Raw genomic sequence first — 21,003 nt, 5'->3', positions numbered from 1 at the left:
AATCACTCCTCGTAGGTATACAGGCAGCTTCACCACCACCACCACCACACTCACCAGAATCACTCCTCACAGTTATACAGGCAGCTCCACCACCACCACCACACTCACCAGAATCACTCCTCGTAGGTATACAGACAGCTTCACCACCACCACCACCACACTCACCAGAATCACTCCTCACAGTGGCACAGGGAGCTTCACCACCACTATCACCACCATACTCAACGGGACTCTCTCCAAAGGGAGATCAGCCTCTGTACTGTAAACTCGACACATTTGTAAAGACACTGCCCTGTGAGGTAAGCGATGTGATAGGCGACGTTTCGAGCATTGGCCCACCGTCTTCTTCTTATCCTCAATAGCATACAGACTGTCTCTCTGCTGTTAAGGAGAAGGACCACTACCTGAAACGTCAGCTTTACACGCATTTTTTGCTTGGGTGGTATTCTTGACTATTGTGTTTAATTTTACTGATGTTTGCTTGTGCACCATGGCTAACGCGGTATCGCACGCTCTCGGTTTTAATTTTGGAACCTCTTTAAGGTGACTCAGTGGATCCTTTTGAGTGGCTTCATTCCGTCGCTTGTACTCGAACACCGCGGTGGCCGTGCGTGCTTTTCAAAACGAAACCGTGTCGGGAATCAAACTCAGGTTGCCGGTTTCAGAGCGTAGCACGCAACCCACCATGTGACCGCTCCCCTCTTTCATTATGAAGCAGTATTCACGGGGAATGTTGTTGTTGTGTATTCTCACAGATCCACAGCTGTAGAGATAGACTGTATTTGAAAGATTGTAAAACTATTTTGAGAACAAGAATCCAAGACGCTTGATCTATTGTTGAGTGCGTTTTAAACAACACGTCTATGTGACAGTCACACAATACAACATATCTACGATATAGCCATTAGACTGATACTCTGACTCATGTGGCATTACTGCTTTGTGCATAGTTCGTGCACATTCATTCATGCTGAACATGAAGCCATTTGTTCTTGATTTATAACAACAACCTTGGACATTTGGTGTCGTTTGGCTTGGGATTCCTCTCCAGCCGTCCATCCACGACGAGAGAGAGAGGAGGGGATGCGTGGTTGATGCCGCCAATCCCCGCGGCACGGCACAAGTTGCCGGGACTGTGTCGTGGCAGAGGCAGCCCGACGCGGTGTGGGTGAGCGGAGACTCGCAGGATGAAAAAATTAACCTCCGACCGTCTATGGCCTTCACAATCTGATTCTGTCGTGAGAGCGTGGGGCATCTGGACACGCGGGATGAATTAGGAAGCAATCGGTATGTTTCGGCTGCCTCGCACCCCCACCCACCCACCACTCCCACCCACCTACCACTCCCTCCCACCCCCACCCACCCACCCACCACTCCCACCCACCCACCACTCCCTCCCACCCTCCCTCTCTCACCCTGCTTCACCTCCTTCCCTGTGCCCGCTCCCTCTCTCTCTCTGCAGGGTGCAAATGTTTGGGTTTCCCAAACAAACACATTAGAACCCAATGTGCCCAGAAAGGGCTTTTGTCTTTTCTCTCCTTATTCTATCGGGTAAGCCAAAGCGTTTGTGAAAACATCGCTCATTTGTTGCACGTTGCCGCGGGCGCTTCGTGCGCGATGTCCGCTGTTGCTGGAGTCGCGATCATCCGCGCCGAGTCTGGCCTCGTGATGAAGTTTCACGTCCTTAGCGGCGGACTCAAAAGGAGAATGGACACGCTTGCGTTCAGCCCCCAGCAGTGTTCTTCACATATTCCGTTTCGAAGAAATATTGCACAGCAAGCAATGCGAATAATTGTTTTGAAGTACATATATGTATCACGCATATTTTGTGTGTTTAATTAGACTGAAAGTCAATGCACATAATTTTACGTATACCATATACACTTAAATAAAACCGAGTTTTAAATAAAACCGAGTTTTATTTAAGTATGACTTTGTTCAACCGTTTTAATGAAGCTGAGTTTTTTTATATTTTTATATATGTGTATAACTCATTGGAGCAGTTGGCCATTCGTAATATCTGTCAACACATTTAATAGCTTGCGTTTTTCTGTCTCCCCCACAGTGGTAAACCACGCGGTACGTGCACATTTTTTAAAGTTGTATCCGATGTGAAAGCTCTCCGCGGGGAAGGCGATCCCTCGTTGTGTCCCTTTTAACGGCTCCACTGCGGCTGAGCGTGGCACAGACGGCGTCGTTTAGACGCGGATCGGGGGGCTATAAAGGACGGCGGAGAAACTCCTTGGCCGCTCTTGCAGGCGCTCCCTTCGCCAACGATCATCCACGCAGCTGCACGCAACTCGATGCCTCATTCCCAGAGCCCTCAGCTTTGCAGACGTGCAGTTGTCGGGATCGAGAGAGAGATGCGGGGGGGGGGGGGGGCTGGGAGGAACCCGGCGTGCCAGCAAAAAAACAACAACACTCGAGGCTCTTCTCAGCAGTGGAAATGCAAACAAAAGGATCAGCGCCCCCGTCTCTCTCCATCTTTCTTTCTTTCTGTGCTCCGCTCTCCTCTCGACGTCTCTCAGCCTCTCTCCCTGCCGCTGGCCGGTATCTCGCGCAAATCTCTTTCCTAAGACAGCTTGAATCAATTAAGCACTGGCAGCAATAAAGGCACTTCCTTGTCCATCGTCAGGACATTGAGCAGCTATTAGGGCCTTTGTTTCCTATTAACCACATGCACAATGGGCCAATCGAAAGGCCCTCTCTGTGCAATAATACAAATCTCTCTCACCTTCTATTCAGCGCCCTAAAGCCAATGTTTGTCTATTGCCTCTTAAAGAATTTCCCCCCAAAATGAATGTGTAAATAAGTAAATAAAAACATGGCTTCATTGAAGGAAAACAAGAAAACAAAGCAACAACAACAACAAAAACACCCGTGCCAGTATTGACTCTGTACCCTCACATTTAGAACGCTCGCTCCGTCCGTCTTCGTAAAGCATGAGGAGTCGGTCCCCATTGAAACCCACAGACTGAGATCGCTGTGCATTGTGGGATGTTGTTCCCGGGGTGACTCCCCAACAGATCTTATGCCGAGTTGTCACTCAAACAATCTACGAAGAAACTCGTCAAATCACATGTTATATTTAGCCAGGTCAGAGCCCACTAAAACATCCTCTCTCATTCGGAAGGGGTTCCAGCTGATCTGGCCAACACTCGTTGACTCGTTATGTTAGGACAAATATTACTCTTGCGCGCGATGTGTGGGTCATTTTCACAATTTTGACTCGTGCAAAGCCAACAGAGGGCAAAGGCTTAACTATGATGGAGGCATGAGTGAGTACAAATCTATTTTTGTACCATGTTTTGGGAACCCATATAAAATAAATATTGCTTTTAGATTACGGTACAGTTGTAAGTGTACTATTTATTACGCATGACTTATTTAGTCATGCGGATATTTTACACCCCATGCTGCTGTGAGTTCCTACTATCAACTCTTTGTGGACAATTCAGGGTAAAACAAAATACGCAACGTAGAATTTCCCTCTCAAGTCCCAACAGCAGTGAGAAAACACGGCTCCAAGGTCATAATTTTAAAGAGACACAAAATTATTTTCATTAAGCCACTGGGCCGCAGATTGAGTCATCTGTCAGTGACTGATCGTAGCCTGGAGTCAGAATCTGAGACGCGACGTAAGATGGCCTATCGCTGGTTTCCAGCGCGAGAATGAACGCGCACACCAACCCACGTGGATGGGCGCGTTCACATTGGAACAAGGAAGAATGCGTCAGTGTCGACCACAGTCAGCATTAGGGTTTGTTAATCATAATGTTTGTGCTTATTGCTGTTGTAATGAAACAAAACCATCATCAGTCATAGCAGTCCATCACAATCAGATTGTTCAGTGTTAAAAGTGGTGTACTGATCTTGTTTTAAATATTATTATTTTACACACAGATGTACATACATACAAACAGATGCATATACATAGTGGAGAGGCCTTCATCTAACAGTGGATAGACCATGGTTGATGGTGGTGATGATTGATTGGGTGACAGATGTGAATTCTAATGATGTCACAGATGGGCTTGAAAGCTGAAATGTCGCACAAATATGACATACGTAGAGAAACGAGGACATCTAAATAAAGGGTTCATCATGACCAAATCAACCAATGTAAATACAACGTAAATAAAATATATGGCAATTGTCGAACACAAACATACAACAATAGTTTGCACATAATACATTAAATATCTAACTACATTTTAATTAACACGTAACATTCTATATTCACGACATATATTAAGGTCCTTCGGCAGTGGCATGTGAAAGTATATTTGATATATTTAATGAGGTGGTCTATGATGCGCTGTGAATATTCTCTCAGCAGCACTACATCACACGTGTACAAGAGCTGCCTGGAATGTAATGGACAACATATGAGAGGAAATCTAATTTCGAACATCCGCTTACAAATCTCACGTACAGCACCGAAACGGAAGACGCATATGTTCACTTTGTGCTTGCTAGCCGACGCACAACACAGACGTCGGTCTGCCACGGCGTTGTGTCCACATCAAACTCCCCACGGCTGCCAAGCCATCCGAGGCTCCCTTACAGCGTTACGCAGTCTGCAGCCTGCGCTGTAGTCGCTTCACAGAGAAGACTTTTGTTCCGAGAAGGAAGCAATGTTGGCTGCCGTGCAGCACGGGTGAACGTACATGCACACGTGCGCGGACATCGACACAGGGATTCATCTCTCACTCGATATGCTCCGGACCGCTGCTTGGACTGGCTTAGAGTCGGGGTTGACAGCACAAGGCACTACCACTAGGCGAAACGTAACGCCTGTCCATAATACCTATATTATTGTACCTTTGTATTCCTGTAACCCTATGAACAGGTTTTTATATATTAAAAAATATATTTATAAAGTGTCTTGAGGACAAAATAAGGCAAGATGGATGTGCCGGGCACAGATAATTCCCCGAATAGCGTTCCGGCTGTTGATCTGCACACATGCTGCATTCGTAAGTAAATACGCACACACATTTAGACAGACAGATATTCAGACGTTCAACTTATCTGTACATTTTTATATTTGACCTTTAAAAATTATCATTGTTTTCATTCTTCGCACTGCTGTGTTGCATTATTGTTTGGGTGCTTTGTGATTGATCAAATACGCTGCAATCTTAACCCAGGCCTCAATTGAAAAAGAGAGTTTTAGTCTTCATGTCATCTCACCTATTTATAAGTTAAGGTCATATGTGATTAATAGGCAGGCAGAGAAAATAACTAAACAAATATTGTGACGTGTAATAAAAAGATAATCATGTAAGAGAAACATAAAACATTTGCTTAATCATTTAAAGAAGTGAATAACCAGGCTAGCTTCCACAAAACAAAAAATTCCCTTTGACGGAGGCTTATGTTGACAGCAGTGAAGCATTATTCACAATACTTGCCAAAGTCCACGGAAAAATATAAATTCTTGAAAGAAAAAACCCACTACTTTAATAGCAATTACCTGAGTAAGTTCAAGTATGGAGATGCTACTTCAGTGTTCGAATACAAGCAATATCACAATAATTAAAACGAACAACAGAGTTTTTACTCTCAACGAAAGTAGGGTTAGATTTCTATATCCCTTGCCAAATGGCCTTCTTCAAGATTAGCTTGCCAAATGGTTGAAGAAGCCCAGGCAGCTGAGACATCAGGGTCTTGCTCTCTCCCAGGCAGACACATCCTATATCCTAGAATGCGCATGGCTCTGCTGCTGCTGCTGCTGCTGCGTGTGTTAGAGTGGACACTGGATGTGAAATGTAGAGGCTCTTCGCTAAAACAATGCCGCCAATCAATCCGCACTCATTACTGGGAATGGCACAATGTATTAAACTCACTGCAGTAGTGTTGTTTAATTATTGCACGTCATCAAAAATGATCCAGAATTAAATGGCACGTAATTGTACGGACGGAAACACTCGAGCAACATTGTGTATGTATTATATGAAAAGGGTACATTAATACTGTATATATCGGGTTATCTTGTTTTCCTCGTCATCATGCCTAGTTTCAAATACTCTTCAGTATACAATAATCATGGTAAAATATGACGTAAATAATACCTCATAAATAGTCATAATAACAATATTTTTTCTCATGCCGAAAATAAAAACGTGGTGTTGAGGCTGGCTGGCCTTCTTCAGGAGGTGGATAGGCAGATGCAGGCACGCAGAAGATGATGTGCGCTTAGAAAACGGTGACGGAAAGCATCACCAACGCGATATCGAGGTTTTTTTAAGTCTCCTAATGTTGAATAACAAAACACGACACTTTGCTCAATAATACTGCCCTAAAAAGGGAACGATATATAATAAGTTACGTTTTGAGCAACGACCCTTCTTAATAGTAGAGAGATGTGATCATTGTTAATGTAATGTGATAATTCACTAGCTAACAATGATAGCGAGGTTTAAAACCAGCGAATGGTTCTGTGCTTAGGTGAAATACTTTATCTTAATCTCAAACCACTTTGACTGCCTCTTGTTGGGAGATGGGAGGGATAGGTGGGGGGAGGTTTCTGTGGGAATGAGTGGATGGTTGGGAGCCTGAAGTGTTGTGTTTACATTTGTACGATAGGCTTGCAAACAAAGGTGGGCAGGTGATAAGAATTACGCCTGAATTCGAGTCCCTATCCACAGCTACCTGCACCTTGCTTCAATTGACAGGGCACAACTGCACTTCTCAAGGCTGCAAATTTCGTTGGTTTCCACTTGATCGCTGTGTGCATTCACTTGGCTGAGTGAATAGTAGTCCAGCTGCACACCAGGACTTTTGTTTGAGAGAGCGGCACAAGGCGCCAGAGTAACGTGAACAGAACTCAGATTCAGTCTTGACAGAAAGGGTATTTGCCTACTAACATTGGGCAGTCCAACACGAGTCCAAGCAAGGCTGACTATGCTGATGAGACGCTGGATGTTGAACCCGCTCCAACGTTTGCTTGAATATCGAACCATTGCTGCTGATAACGATGCCGTGCAGCCAATGCGAAGTGTAAACAATCCTCGTGAGTGAATGACGCAGCACTGCCGACCCAGCAGCAGCCCGCGTCGCTGCGTGCAAGCAGCCCCACACCGCTCCAACAGCAGCAGTTGTTGTTGTGTGCAGACAGAGGGACACAAGAGTCGTTGCATTTTACCTAAAATTCAATGAGGAGATGACAGATTTAGCGAAAAGCCTTCAGTCAGCGAGTTTGTCGCTTCACACCAGCGTTGATCTCGTTACACACATTGCAGCTGATGTCCATAGGCAATAATGAGCGATCGTGGCTGATTGTAAACCATCAGGATTCACATGGACATCAGATTGACTGTCAAGATAAAGTAAGTGGGCTTTGGGCAAGACATCACTCAAAGACATCATGGCTGAAGGACAAGGCTGGTTATGGAATGACAAAGGAGGAGTGTGCATGTTGAACTTCTTTCGTACCGCACGTAGCAAACCGTGCTAATCGAATGTGCAGGGGAAGGACAACAAACTCAACACGTGCCTGAGAGGAAGACCACCGCAGAGAGAACAGCGGTGAGATTAGCCACGTGCAGGAATGAGATGAGTGTGAGGGATGATCATGACAAGAGGAAGGCTTCAGTCAGAAGTGGATAGAACATGGGTAATTATCATGATTAATGAGAGACTGATGTACACTCTAATAATTGTACAAATGGGCTAGGAAGCTGACATTTGACACACTTATAGTCACGTATATCTTGGGACGCGATAAGAATTTTCAGCCGTTTGATGAAGGTAACCCACTGTCGGCCATGATAACTTATGACCATACTTCACCACGCTGGTCAGTGTGAGTGGTTGAGGGGAAGTGGGGGCAGACCGGTTCAGAGGTGTCACGCCACACCGATAACACGCGCCAGCGATGTTCGCCATGGCCGGGGATTGAACTCGGCCTGCCGGGTTAACCACTGTGCCGTCACCGCTTGTAAGTAGAAACATACACAACGCACATTTTATGTATTTAAGCCCCCAAAACGTATGACCCAAAGTTGCATTAATATATGTAATTGCTTCATGTCTTGTGCTAAAAATAAACCAACCCCATTATCAGTAAACTATTAATTTTCCTGCCACACAGTGTGACACTCAAATTGATAGAAAACTGTGCACGACCCACTCCCCCATGTCCGAGCGGTGTGTGAGTGGTGCGCGTTACGACCACCGCCTACTACCACCGGCTTGGCTCTCGTGCGACACGCGTCTCCGCGGTGAGAGCGACACGCGAGGCTCTAGAATGGCAGCGGAGCGCGACGCGCAGCCCCGAGCCGCGCGATTCACGCGGCGCGTCTCGCGAGGAGCGCCGCTGCGCCCGTGGGGGCACGGCGCTGCGGCGGCAGCCCCGGCGATGGCGCACGTGGAACGCGATTAGCCGCCACCACCACCACCACCGCCGCGCTGGCCGCTGTTGGCTTTTCCGATCTGCCTAATCCGCTAACGCCGCTCAGCAGCCTCGGGGGCCATGGATAAACAAGTCGCGTTCCCTTCCGCTGGGACCAACTTAGCCGAGGTCTCCCACAACAATGCCACACCGCTGTCAACCGTCGTGCCCCTAATGTCCTCGGCAAACCAGCAGGCCCGGCTCCAATTTACTCCGTGCGGCCGAGGAGTAAAGAGCCCAAGCGAATTGCAACTAAATAAATACGCCGATAAGTCGGCGCTCAAATACGCACGCAAATAGGTGTGTGGATAATTACCGCAAATTAATCAATGGGGGAAGCACGCAGAGAGAGATGCCGAAGATGCACCCTGGAGTCGCTAAAGATTGATGCTCAATGAATGTATTAAATACTAAACGGGGAGTAAATATTCAAAACTATATTTGTCGATGAATGCTCTGTTACTCCACAGAGAATGGCAATTCGTTCCGGCGTAATATTGACTGAAGTGCAGCGGCATGCGGCAGTGCAGAGGAGAGCCAGACAAAACAATGCTCCTTCCGTTAACAACTACGGCGTCTGTTGCAGTTTCAATGCAATAACGTGTTTGAGCAAGCACGTAATTGGGTGAGAATTTTTGTGAGTATTGCCTTTCCAAGGAGCATGAATACAAATGTTAATTATTTTAGCAAAATTTAAATGTTCCACAAAATTAATTGCTGTAATATATAACACGAATAATCTCCAAGTTGTGTGCCTATGTGTGTGTCTCTCTCTGTTTGTCTCTGTGTGAGTCGCTCTCTGCTTGTGTGTCTGTTCTGTGTGTCTCCGTGTCTATGTTTTGTCTCTCTCTCAAATTTAGCAATCTTTGGAAGAACGTAATCAACCAGGTGGGGTGTTGACTTTTGTGTTGGCCGATTCTCAGCGTTGTATTGCATTATATTTCAAAGTTTACTACGTTTGTTTTCTCATTCATTTGTATCTGATGATGGTTGCTTGTGTTGCAATCGAAACGTCGTGTTATATTATTATTTAATTTATTTATATGTGACTTTACCGAAATAACCAAAGAGTTGATGAAAATACTCTCTACGCTCTCTCGTTGGTGTGGATGTATAATAATTAGATTTTTAAGATAATTATATTTTTTAATAATGTAAATAAAACTATTAAAAATATTTCACACACCTATAAAATGCAGTGTATAAGAATAGTGAAAGGCATTTAAAATAAATAAACATTCGAAGTACTGTACAATCATTCCCATGTCTCCCCACAATTAAACTAAACTGCATCGGTATGGAAGGTTTTGTACGAAGTTGATTTTGAGATGTCAAATGTAATCGTACAAAATTGCTTTTTCCTTATATACATTTTATGAACTTAAAAATATTTAAATTTCAATTGAAACATTTATATTTCTTAAAATCTTATTTTAAAAAAATTCTCTGTATTTTTGTATACAAATCCTAATATTAACTACACTCGTAGAATTATAACACCAATAAAACAAACATGATTATTATAGGGACATAAATATTTTTTTAGTTTTTCAATTTGTTTACAGCAAAAGCAACGAAAACATCCAATGGTCTAACGATAGTGTAGACTCAACTCCTTGATAATTCTCGTGACTACGCGTCTTGCATTATCTGCACTGAAGGGGAAACTCGCATCTCTCTGTGTTTGTTGCAAGCACCTTTGGCAAGGTCAAAAAGGCATGAACATTGACAGCCACGAAATGATTGATTACAGCAGCCATAGAAATTCCCAAAATTAAAATAAACACAACGGAAAAACCTCACTTTCATTTCCAAATAAAATGTGTATCCAAATGTAACCAACACATTTAAATAAAACATATACATTTGAATGTAGTGAAGACATAACGAGATTATGTAATGATCGATTGTGCACGCAAATGCATTAGACAAATGAAAACAACCCTACGGTATTAAAGGTATTAAACTGGTTCGCTAAATAGCTCTATTTCAGGTTGTAACATGAAAAAAGAGAGACGTAACAACGAATGCATAATGCCTTTCATCTTTGACTGGGATGCTTGTGTTTTGCATTCTATTTTAACCATTAGAATATCAAACGAGGCCGTGACGATCCTGCGAGAGCCATCAAAGTGACGCTCAGACAGTCCATTGCAGCGGTGTCCAGCGAGACGGAGCGCCGACTCGTGCGTCAACAGACACTGGAGCTTTCTAGACAAACCAGAGGGGCCCTCGTTTTCTGAACATTTTTTTTTAGCCATATGAAATTTCATCTGCGTGTGGCCAGAAGCCAGTGGGCTATTCGTTACAAGACCGCGCGCACGAACGTAAATAATTTAGTTTGGCCAATGACCAGACTGGCACCAGCACCACCAGCAAGGCAGCGAGCATACACCTACAAAGGGACAGAACGCGAAGCCGTCAAGCAGAGGCGGCCGAGGGGGCTCTCACTTACGTGGGCGACGGCACCGCACTGCAGGTATTTCTTGCTCCTTCTTTTTTCACCGCGGGTGGCAGAAATCACCGAGATGCACCACGTATTCCTACTCGTTGGTTTTCACCCTTCACCAAAGACGGCGACACCACGAGTAGCCTGCCGCGGATTTCAGGTCGGCCCGCGCGCACGCCAGATGCGGTATTCGGATGCTCTGCAGCGTCAACGCGTCTCTCACGAACTTCAAGCCTCATGCCATTCTTTCCACACTGGAAGTGCCGGCCGGGAGGGCGAGAGGAGGGTGTGGCGGACGACCCTGGCATCGCTCGGCGAAGGGCCTCCCACTGGCTTCCTTACATGGCGTTTGCGCATGAATATGCATTGCAAGACAGGGCAGCCCCCCCTCCCCCCCCACCGTCTCTAAGATTCCTCCTGGCGATGCAACAGCAGCAGCCTCCCGGAGCAATCGTAGTCACGAGTGGCTGCGTAAGCGTCCACGGCAGCGGCAGCGGCGGCGGCGGCACTTGGAGCCACTCAGTGCTTATCAAGAGGACCCTTGGAGGAGCTACCGACGGCGCACTCCTCATTGCCTCATTGACAAACACCGAGGTGGCAAAATTGCACTTGTGTGGAAAAACAAGAGAGGCTGCCACGGAGTGGGCATTAAACCCCACTCACTCACAGCACCGTGGACTCGCGACAATAGAAATGCGCCTCTGGTTCCTGAACATAATCTCTCTCCGCAGATGCTGCAAATGATAATCGCGGTTGGCATTGCGCACTTCTTTATATTAAGGATTATCTTTGATGGATTTTTACTTCCCCAAAACATGTTAAACTATTAATGTAACTGTGTTTTCAGATAAAGCATATGTTTTTTATTGCAAGAGATTGTATGTTTTGTCAACAACGATGAGAATGTTCCACATTACGCCTGACATTGGCGAGGATGCTGGAACCTATTGAGGGCTGTTGGTGGATTTGGGCTCCTGTTGTTGTCATCACAATATGCCATGGACCTCAATTTAATTCCCATCACTAGTATCTTCAAATCGTTAACAATGTACCAAATACATGGATATATAGTATGTTCAGATGTTAGTGAGACAAATATAAAAATAATCAGTGGCAAATATTTTATTTAACACTCATATAACAACAGTGGCTCCATTCTGGACTGAAATATTAAGGAAATAAAAAAAAGTATTTTACTAGGTAAGGCCCACTGAGCTATATAGCCCTCTTTGAGAAGCGGCCTGGCCACGATTGATAGCTCAACGAAGTGGCTTATCATCACGTGGAAATGTTTTGCAGCCAAATACTCTAAACGCGCGTTTCTAAATGTGGAGGGAAAACCCAGAGGACCCGGATAAAAATCTACGCGACCACGTGGAGAACACGCAAACTCCAAATATACAGGCGTCAGGATCGAACCCACGACCTCCTGCATACCGGCGATGGAGATAACATCTCGCCACCGTGGCACCATGGTACCCACCTCTGTTTGTGGCCCTGAACAAGTGATGTAAATTCCACCCTCCTATGGTGGGGGTCAGTCCTTCTCCAGCACAAATGAAAACTTGTGAATGCTTGTAGTGGTTTCATAAGTGGATGTGCGTATTCATGTGTGTACGCACGAACTGTAATGTGCAGCCACTGCTGAGTGAGGGCCTACTTACAGTCCTTGGGGTTGTTTGACCTTCCTTCACCACACCGGTTAGTGTGGGTTGGTGAAGGGATGACTGAGGACTGAATTGAGATGTTACTCACCACTAATGTTAGCCATGGCCAGGAATTAAACTCAAGTTTCCAGGTTCATAGTGCACAGCACTAAACACTTTTACGCCACCACTCCCCCCTTACACTGTGACCCACACTTAATCTTCACAAAAGTGGCTTTAACAAGCCAACATGTTTCTTTGCTCACAACCATTGGGTGGTAATTATCTTCGTTTACGGTGGCGAGCCATTTTCCTCTTACAGGGGGCCGGTTACCCTGAGAGTTTCAGCTGTGAGCAACTCGTGTGGACGAGTCCGTGATTTTCTGTGGAATGGAAGGCCATCAGGTCCCCAGCAGGGCCCCCAGCGGAAGGTGGAGGAGCGGCACCCAGGTGAAGGGATCTGCCCCAGGCCACGTCTCTCCCTCCGGTGCTTCGTGGTCACATGGCTCAGCAGACGTGGGGGCCGCGTTTCCTCCTGGAAGCCGTGTCGTCGTGTCAGCAGAAAATAATGAAATGTTGCTCTTCCACAATCCGATTTAAGCGCGTGTCATTTATTAAGCGAAGGAGCGAGGCAACGACAAAATCGGCACGGCGGCTTGTACGGAGCGGCTTGTTGTACGGAGCGGCTTGTTGTACGGAGCAACGCGGATTTCTGCGCCCAGGCGTCGCAGCGAGCGGCCTCGCCGGGGCCACCAGAAGCCGGAGCTTTGAAGTGCTCTCTTTAAACAAAATCAGCATTTTTGTAAACCAGTCATGTTGAGAGAGGTTTTTTTTTAAAGGAGTTTTAAAAAAACAAACAAGAAGGAACAGCAAAGCAACTCTGGAGAGGACCCACAACAAAGGGGGAGGGGAGTTTTAGGCATTAAAAAAATTCTTACTGGCTAAAGCAAAAGGGTAACTCAATCCTCCGAAACGTGGCTTTTTGAGAAAGAACGAGAGGGAGAGAGAGAAGGGAGAGAGAGTGCCGACTTTGAGGCGCTTCTCACCAGCCGAGCGAAACGAACTGGGAGCGAGACGTTCCGTGGGTTGACGGCTCTTGCCTGTGTGCGCATTGCTTACGGACGTTTTTTCTCTTCTTCTGATAAAACAAAAAGTTGGCCAAAATTCCCGCCGTGACTTTGAAATATTCAGCTGTGTCCGAAAAGTGAAAAAGCACTCTTTGACCATTGTAAGTGCCGGCGTCTTCTGTTTGCGGACCTTGTCTCGAGCCGGCGTGTGTCCGAGTGAGCACCCAGCACGGCATCGTAGACGCACGCCACGTCGTGACGGATCGCGGCAGCTTGAGCGGAGAGGCCTCGCTGGACCCGTGCGCCACTGTCACCGTCAACATTGTTTGCGGAGTAGCACGCAGTCAAAACCTGGTGCTTTGTGGAAACAAATCGAAGTTGCGAGAGTTATTTGGACGACTTCCCACGGCCCTGCCAACCACCAGTGGCCACGGGTCAGAAGCCACCGATCGAGACAAACCCGCTTTACTCATCGCTCACGTCGGTAGCCATCAGGTTTTCAAACAGACGTCACATTATGAGTAACATTAACAGCTGTGCCAATGTGGTCATTCTAAATCATATAATTTCGCATTTTTGGTCACATCGAATACTTTTTGTTTAACACAATGACCAAGACATATCCATCATAATAATTATCATTATAATATGTGGCATTCGTTTAAGAGCTTAAATAACGTAACGATCTACGCCATCGTTTAACGTGACGCTTTGTGACAGCGAGGCAGAATCATCGTTTCCTCTTCTCTGCCAGTGCGGTGTTCGTGTCCACTTGTGGAGGAGGCTAAACACCAACACCACCACCACCATCGTGAGTGAGTGACATGACGAGAGTTTGCCATTTTGCCGCGGGTGCAATTCGGCGTCCGATGTAGGAGGGCCCAGGTTTAAAAACAAATGGGAACAAAGGGGCAGCTTATGTGCATCCAGGTAAGGAGACCGGCAGCCGCAGCAATTTACTTCCCACCGCTGCTGTTTTTTTCCTCTCTGCGACCGCCTCTTTTTTTCTGTCCCTTCACGAAATGTCTCCATGGTGACGTTTACACGTCTACACGTGCTGCGCAGGGCCCGTCTCGGCCGAGGGAAACGCGAAGGGGGAGCGGCCGGCCTCTCTCGGGTTACACCTTGAACAATGCAGCGCCACAAAGGCGGCTTTCACGGAGGCCTCTTTCAGGTGGGGAGAAGGAGAATCCGTTCGCGAGCCAGGCCGGAATTTGGCTTGCGCCGCTCTGCACTTTGCGTCGGCCCGAATAAAGCACAGAGCCCCCCCCCCCCCCCCCCCCCCCCCGTGACAGCCCCGCAGCGAGCCGAGCACAGCATCTCCTCTGTCACGGACCCGTTTTTCAAAATGTTCCAGGGACACCATATGCTCGCCACCGCGGCCGGCGCTTTAATGGGCGGCTGGGAGGCGGCGCGCCTGAAACTCGACGCTGCTCGCCCCAGCGGCCGTGCGCGCGGTGCGGCGTCGCGGAGCGAGCGGGCAGCAGCAGCAGCAGCCCCCCGGCAGCGAGAGGGCAGCAGCAGCAGCAGTAGCAGCAGCCCCCCGGCAGCGAGAGGGCAGCAGCAGCAGTAGCAGCAGCCCCCCGGCAGCGAGAGGGCAGCAGCAGCAGCAGTAGCAGCAGCCCCCCGGCAGCGAGAGGGCAGCAGCAGCAGCAGCAGCCCCCCGGCAGCGAGCGGGCAGCAGCAGCAGTAGCAGCAGCCCCCCGGCAGCGAGAGGGCAGCAGCAGCAGTAGCAGCAGCCCCCCGGCAGCGAGAGGGCAGCAGCAGCAGCAGCAGCCCCCCGGCAGCGAGAGGGCAGCAGCAGCAGTAGCAGCAGCCCCCCGGCAGCGAGAGGGCAGCAGCAGCAGCAGTAGCAGCAGCCCCCCGGCAGCGAGAGGGCAGCAGCAGCAGTAGCAGCAGCCCCCCGGCAGCGAGAGGGCAGCGCAGCAGCAGCAGCCCCCCAGCAGCAGTAGCAGCAGCCCCCCGGCAGCGAGCGGGCAGCAGCAGCAGCAGCCCCCCAGCAGCAGCAGTAGCAGCCCCCCGGCAGCAGCAGCAGCAGCAGTAGCAGCCCCCCGGCAGCAGCAGCAGCCCCCCCCCCAGCAGCGAGCGGGAGGTGCCCAGCGGCCCTCGCCCCGCTGGGCAGCAACAATGGTGCCCAGCACCGCGCTCATGAGCATCCTATATATATACACAGTCTTGATTTCAATTAATTACGAATGTAACTTTCAGAAGTAAAAATGTAATTAATATTTAAATTTAGTTATGTTAAAAATTATTTAAAATTATGCTTTCTGTATTTGTTATTAACAATTGTTTCTGTTTCACTGTTCTTATGTAAACCCAAATCTCCCTTTAAAAGGGGCTCTTACCTGGTCATATGTAAAGGTCCTCTCTGACCAAACAGAGCGGATCATTAGTAAATAAAAACAAAAGGAAATACAAAATGAACATTAATCTCTCAAGTATGCACTGCCCCGAGTAAACATGCGAAGTTGGTCTGAGGGTGCACCAACTCGCAGAGAGAGAGAGTTGAAAGAATGGCTCAATCGCTTACAGCCGAATCTCTCATGGTCATTCGACATGGGTCATAAGAAAGCAGAATGAACATTTCCTACACTAAGAGATAAAATAGCGGAAGATTATGAAAGTCGACTCAATAATACAAAAGTAATCTTTAGACTACGTGCTTTCAAAAGTATTGTGCATTGAGATTGTTGAGCAGTTCCTTCTGAGTAAAAAAAATTCTGTTTCGCAGGAGCAGCAGCAACAGCAGCAGTAGATGGCCTGGACACGTGAAGGTTGAGAGGGTTGAGAGACATGGCGCTGGCGGAGTTCTGCATGCAGAGCGGTGGGTAAGTTGGAGAGATGTGTGGTTTAAGCTGCTGGGAAGCCATCGTCAGAAGCTGATGCTTATCTTAATTGCCTGTGGGTGGGAGTGCCCATCATTATGTTATCTGCAGGCTGGGGAACGGTCATTAGCGGGAGGAAGTGTTTGGCAGCGGCTAACGCCAAAGCTCTCAGGGATAAGGACACAAAACTACCCCACTTACGCTCCCACAGCCGCCACCCACGGCAGCATAAAACAACACAAACACGGCCACTCCAGCGCGCTCAGTGGCAGCGTGGGGCCCGTGTGCGATGGGGGAGGAGGGGCTTTTAAAAAATGTGGCTGTGCCCCATTAAATTCTTACCCAAGGAAGCTCATTATCACCATCATCGCCCACCATTATCGGCACCACCGTCGTCGTTGTGTCAATGTTGGGCCCCGTCGTTCGCACTGAACGTGTCTGCAGGCAAACAACCGCCCGCCCGCCCGCCCGCCCACCGGGTTGAGACGCCGGGGGATTGCGTCCACTGACCCCAGGCAAAGTCATTCTTTCAAAACCTTTGGCCGTCAGAAAAAAAAATGGCTCGTTTGTGTTCGAAAAAACAATGCACGTGTTGAGCCAAAGCACTAAACTGCGCATGTGGATAATAATTCATCGCGTTAGCATCACGTGCCGCGCGCTGCCAACGTCGCCACGGAAGGGTTTCTCCGTTTACGAGCCCGACTCACTTCTCCTCTCCGAGACGAAACCGCGAGCACTCTTCTCACGCACACATCGTCAGCTTTAACGCAAAACTGGTTTCCTGAATCGGTCGCCCCAAATTAACACCGTATTGTTGTAACCGTTTTACGTCGGTTTGTTGAGGGCGTCGTTATATTTTTTTTCTCAGACAAATTTGCAGGGGTCAACGTATTTGATTCTAAGCACATGCTGAGACTCGTATAAACCCTACAACAGGTACGTTACTAAATGCTGCAAGGGTTGCTCGTGACAGAAAGACATTTACAAAAAATGTAATAATTATGATTCAGATAACTATTACCACAAATTTTAATTGGAAGTCTTTCCAGGGTTCGGTTCTCTAAGTCATTGCGTATGAACCACGTGACTGTGGGCTATGTGGTTTTTTAAGCGACACAGTTTATTGACCCCATACAGGAGATGGCCTGAGGCAATTCACAACTGGGATTTAAACTTGCAACTCTGTGTGAGTCGAGCGTTTTGATCACAGTGCGACGACCTGTTCAGATGGCTCAAGAAGCTCTCAACCCGCCCGTGAACAGGCCAGGCCACCTCACCGTGGCAACAGAAGAGCTGGGCACGCTGGCCACCACTGGCTCAGCACCGTCATAGCTGGCTCTCATCTAATTTATGAACGAAAGATGAGTACCATGCAGGCAAATAACCACTTCACTTTGCACATGCGCTACTGCCATAAATCCAAAATCAAATCTTACAGATGAACAAGTAGGTTATACTTTCATGGTTGTTTCAGAAAGTAAAACGGGCATCTTCTCTGGCCCTTAAACAGTGCTTGATAAACTCTTACACAGGTGCCTGCTAATCAGTCAAATGTGTTTGTTTGGAAGTTGGGAGATGACATGGTCACCTGGCGCTGCTGTAATGTGCGAGTGTAGCCCACTCGATGTCTCGGGAGCTCTCCAACACTACGGCTAAAGGGCCCGCAAGCACGATGAGTGCGCTATCCAGGTGCGTGCCTGCCAACACGAGGTGACCGTGCCTCCCGGTCACTTCACGGAGAGCCCCATCGCACCGCATCGCTGCTTGGCGCCACAGCATCGACCAATGGGCAAGCTGAGCGGGATTCCCAACGCAGGAATCAAAGAGGCCTGGTCTCCCAGGAGGTGGGCGTTTTTTGTGTTGCAGGGGATGGCGACGGCGGTGTACGGAGGCGTTAAATCCGAGACTTCTGCCAGGGCAAGTAGGGCTGCGAGCAAGTATCGGATGCTCTTGCGCAACGTGTGGACGGACTGCGTGGATGAGGTCAAGCCAGCCTCTGGCTGCAGAAGATTTGTCCAATCGCAGGCCCAGGCTGTCATTCAAGCTTCTTGACGGCTCAGAAAATGACATTGTCCGTGACCTCTCCCTGGCCTCTCAGCTCCCCTCATCGTTCTGCTCTGTAAAAGGCCAGGCGTGCATTGGGAATCTGTCGTGTGCCGCTCTCTATACCTGCGGGGAATGCTACTTTATTTGAAAAAAAACGGAAGGGCCGGAAATATATGGTGGTCTTGAGGGTAAACATGCAGTTCTTTCAAGTAGGAGTATGTCGGAGTATACGGGTAAATCCTGTTTGTAATGTGCTGGTGCTGTCATAACACTGCTCGTTTCCAAGTACGAAGCGCGGAGTAACACACTGTAAGTGTGTCTTGTTCGCAAACACACCTGTCCTTCCACCACTTTATTTATAGCATCTGGAAACAGACGATTGTACATTCACACAGCCCTGGTCACACACGCATGCACGCACACACTCAAAGACACTCTGCTCAGGTGCGGATGCTGTGAGCGAGCACATGTGCAGCATGGCGCACAGCAATTTGGGCAGCACCGCGCCTTGTGTTCACACACCGAGTTAGATGCCCAAGACGGGTTCAGATACCTTTCACCTGGCCACACTGCCCATGGACAGGGATCATAGCCCGGTCGCCTTCCCTGTGGTGCCATGCGCTAACCGCTGTGCCTCTGCTCTCCACCGCACTTTAATAGTGAAATGGGCCAATGGGTTCACGTGTTTTTAGAAGGGCACTTTGCTATGGTAATTGTCCATGAGAAAATATCTGTTATTCTCTACTGACAGGGCTATTCATTATTCCGCTGAAATTTTCTGGAAATGGCATCTCTGTAAGCAGGGGTTGATTCTGTCCTATGAATGTTCAGTCCTCCTGAACAAATCTGCGAGCACCGATTGATTAACAAGGGCATGACAATGATAATTTTGGGAGTTCAAATCCTACTTGGGGGTCGACTCAGCCCATCATCTGCCTGGAGTTGATCAAATGAGTACCACTCTGTGAGAAGCCAAGCGTCCTGCAGAGATATTGTCTCGCACAATGGGAATGTGGAATTTCCACATTGGACTGTGGAATTTCCGTAAGCTGCGGGCTGCCAGCAAGCACGAGCACTGGCCCACACCCGCCGGAGCCTGAAGACGCGGCTCGCGACTTCAGGTGCGACGCATCACGCACGCACTTGACGCGTCGTCTTTTGCTTAAACGCTTCTGCACAAGCGCACGTCGGCAGCCGCTAATGTCCATTAGAAATAGAACGACTAAAACCGAGGCGCGTGACGTTCAGACACGATTAGTGCATGAAGACGGGCTGCCAGTCAGCCTGCGAGCGAGCGAGCGAGCGGGTGATTGAGAACCGTGCCTCCAGAACCAGATGACGAATACGGGATCAGCGTGGGTCGCCAGACTCGTCAGCGCCGTTTACTCGCGAGAGGCGGCTATGGACAGGGAGCGACCCCGACGCGAAAAACAAAATATTATTATTATCGAGGTCAACTCGCCTCCTCTCTGCTCTGGCAGGCCGTCGCGCGCGCCAGTGTTGACACAATGTGCGTGCGTGCAAGTCTAAGGAGAGGTTGAAAAACTCGCGCATGCTGATGTGTCATCCATCACCGATGCTTGAGCTGTCAGCAGAGACACTCTCTCCCATCTCCCATCTCTCTCTCTCCCCAGACGCTTCGTCTGCAGCCCCCCCTGCCCCTCCCCCCCTGCCCCTCCCCCCCTGCCCCTCCCCGCAGTTCTCCCGCGCGGTTTCACGCACTTCACTTACGCAGCGACGTGAGCCTCCTCCTCTTGTCCCGGCAACCGCGGAGGGTGCAACGATGTGCAGGACAAAGTGCCGTTACACTGACACACTCACACGTTACACTCACACACTCCACGTTACACTCACACACTCTCACACTCACACGTTACACTCACACACTCACACGTTACACTCACACACTCCACGTTACATTCACACACTCCACGTTACACTCACACACTCACATACTCACACGTTACACTCACACACTCCACGTTACACTCACTCACTCACACGTTACACTCACACACTCCACGTTACAATACACGTTACACTCACACACTCACACACTCACACGTTACACTCACACACTCCACGTTACACTCACACACTCCACGTTACACTCACACGTTACAATACGCGTTACACTCACACAATATATACGGATGATATCGGTCGCGAAAGCCTCCCCGTGTCCAGCCGACGTTTCGCGTCGTGTGCACACCGAGCCTGCGCATCGCGTCCACGAGTAGAAGCTGTGCACGTGCGGTGTTTGTTTACTCACTTGGATGCAATACAAGTATTTTCTGTGCACGTGCTGTGTTTGTTTACTCACGTGAATGCAATACCGAGGTTATTTCATTAGTGCTTCCTCACTTGCACATGTGTAGAATTAAATACACGTACGAATTCGTATATCGCTGCGTATAATACAAAATAGTTATAAGGGTAGACTCGGCCCTGTCATAGGAATGAGGAATTTCCATCACTGACTCAGGGCTGTAAAACAGTAAATAAGCGCTGCGTCGGTGCTCATTGGAGCGGGATACCACTTTGAATACAAAATAGCGAACTGGGCTTT

The 21,003-nt window shown here is 48.3% G+C and overlaps 1 protein-coding gene and 1 long non-coding RNA gene across 2 annotated transcripts in view; one reads left to right on the top strand and one right to left on the bottom strand.

Moving 5' to 3' along the window:
* The window catches only part of LOC133347438 (eyes absent homolog 1-like), a 97,001-nt gene extending 85,859 nt beyond the window's left edge, over positions 1–11,142 (bottom strand). The window contains exon 1 of the mRNA XM_061559683.1: positions 10,854–11,142. The gene's annotated coding sequence lies outside the window, so the exon portion shown is untranslated. The remainder of the gene's footprint in view (positions 1–10,853) is intronic.
* Positions 11,143–14,647: 3,505 nt separating this feature from the next.
* On the top strand, positions 14,648–20,733 carry LOC133347439 (uncharacterized). Its single transcript, XR_009755718.1, has 3 exons — positions 14,648–14,734; positions 16,295–16,391; positions 18,255–20,733. It is a non-coding gene; the product is annotated as an uncharacterized LOC133347439 (long non-coding RNA).
* Positions 20,734–21,003: the final 270 nt, after the last annotated feature.

This window comes from Lethenteron reissneri, chromosome 26, assembly GCF_015708825.2.
Source record: "Lethenteron reissneri isolate LAM-NWPU_2019-01 chromosome 26, ASM1570882v1, whole genome shotgun sequence".
Lineage (NCBI taxonomy): Eukaryota > Metazoa > Chordata > Hyperoartia > Petromyzontiformes > Petromyzontidae > Lethenteron > Lethenteron reissneri.
The sequence above is the reverse complement of the archived record's forward strand: the minus strand, read 5'-3'. Positions and strand labels throughout refer to the sequence as shown.